This window comes from Myotis davidii, unplaced genomic scaffold, assembly GCF_000327345.1.
Source record: "Myotis davidii unplaced genomic scaffold, ASM32734v1 scaffold221, whole genome shotgun sequence".
In the NCBI taxonomy this organism is placed as follows: domain Eukaryota; kingdom Metazoa; phylum Chordata; class Mammalia; order Chiroptera; family Vespertilionidae; genus Myotis; species Myotis davidii.
The window spans coordinates 1,843,026-1,845,088 of NW_006293349.1; the positions used below are offsets into that span (position 1 = coordinate 1,843,026).

General features: G+C 41.7%; 1 protein-coding gene across 1 annotated transcript in view; it reads right to left on the reverse strand.

The window, feature by feature from the left end:
* CALCRL (calcitonin receptor like receptor) overlaps positions 1 to 2,063 on the reverse strand; it is a 34,523-nt gene that overhangs the window by 5,324 nt on the left and 27,136 nt on the right. The gene's annotated exons all lie outside the window — the stretch shown is intronic.

The window sequence follows — 2,063 nt, forward strand, 5'->3', positions numbered from 1 at the left end:
GCGATGGGAATCCCCTCGCGTTTAAATAACCACACACAACAGTTCCCAGATTTATACGTTAGAACACGTGTTCTCTTTAGCTTCAAAATGGAACTTGAAGTTTTACTTTTAATAAATCTTTATTGTTGAAAGTATTACATAAGTTCCCCCCCCCCCCAAGCCCTCACCACCCTCCATCTGTGTCTGTGGGCCATGCACATACGCACATGAGTTCTTTGGTTGATCTCTCCGCCCCTCCACCCTCCCCTGCCTTCCCTCTGAGGTTTGACTGTCTGATCGATGTCTCCATGTCTCTGGCTCTATTTTTATTCATTAGTTTATGTTGTTCATTAGATTCCATAAATGAGTGAGATCAGTTGATATTTATTTTTCTCCAACTGGCTTATCTCACTTAGCATAATGCTCTCCAGGTCCCTCCATGCTGTTGCAAATGGTAAAGGTTCTTTCTTTTTTACGGCAGCATAGTATTCCATGGTGTAGATGTACCACAGTTTTCTAATCCACTCATCTGCTGATGGGCACTTGGGCTGTTTCCAGATCTTAGCTATTGTAAATTGCACTGCTATGAACCTAGGGGTACATATGTCCTTTCTGATGGGTGTTTCTGAATTCTTGGGATCTAGTCCTAGAAGTGGGATCACCAAAATCCAACACTCTTTTTTTGATAAAAACTCTCAGCAAAGTGGGAATAAAGGGCTCAAACTTGAAGTTTGATCACATGCTAAGAGAAGGAAGTGAACTATAATGTAAGCAAAAGAGAGAGAGATCTCTCATTGTTTCCAAGATGCACATGGTTCCAATGTGGACATTTGGTGGGAGAAGCGGGGTGACGGGTCTTGGTGTTGTAACTCTTAGAATATTTTCAGTGTCTGGGAATAGGTCATACTTTGTATTTCCGGAAGGTTGATTTATTAATTTAACAAGTACGTTGACTTTAAAGGATGTAAGTTTGAGAGAAGTAAAATGATGGTAGAGTGATTGTGGAGCACATTTTGTTGAGGGATAGTTTTTCTCAGTTCATTTTCTTAGACAATTTTTTTTTGAAGTTTTATTTTGGTTCAAAAACTCAAGCTTTTAAATAGTCTCAACTCAAATAGTGGAAAGACTTATTTTTAACAAGTTCTAGCTTTCATGTGTCTCTTCTGTATCAGTGTATCAGTAGGTATGTTCCAAATATATATTGTACCATAACAGCCATTTTCATCTTCTTGGTTGATCCTTTCTGTCTTTTTTTATTTTTATATTTTTGTGATAATCCTCACACCTCCTCCAAAATAGAACTGTAATCCTTTTTATCTTTAGACCAGACTGAATCCCACATGTAAACTAGTTGTTATTCAATCTACGTCATCCTAGAGATTTTTTTTAAAAAATGGCATCCACAGGGCTTTCTGTTATGTTAGTCAGTTTCTGTAATTACATATTTACTGTGAGCTAATAATTTTCCCCAAGAGAAAACATTTTTGTTGAAAGAGAGACATAAAACTTCAAAAATATAGTGTGGCTAAGTTTCCCAGGAAATGGGCAGTTCTGCTGAAACATGCTCCCGCCCCCTGAGTATCACTTTCTCTCTCTCCTATTCTGAGCCAAGTCCTAGCTTCCCTTTTATATGTTTTCTCTGCCCACTCCCGCCTCCAGGGGCCATGGCCATGAACTCTGTGCCCACTCCCGCCTCCAGGGGCCACGGCATGAACACGAGGAGCCCGGGGCTCTGGTGCTGCTAGTGTGCTCTCCTCTGTCCTGTGTCCTCCCCTGAATTCAGCACCTGCACTTGTCTTTTACAACCCGGACATTTTCCAATCACATGCCCATGTGTGATCACTATCTGCACACTTAATACAAAACATAACGGTGGCACCTCACTTCCTGTAGAAAACAGCGAACAAGTAACAGACATTGGCGGACTGAAGGCATGTGTTAGGAAAATAACAGGGCATAAAAATATCCCACTCCTCTCCTTAGTGAATTCAGTGGGACACGTGCTGCAGAAGAATCGGCTCCCTGTCATCCTGAGGGAGACGCGCCCGTGAGGAGCGAGCGGCTGCGGACCCAGGACTGTTCCT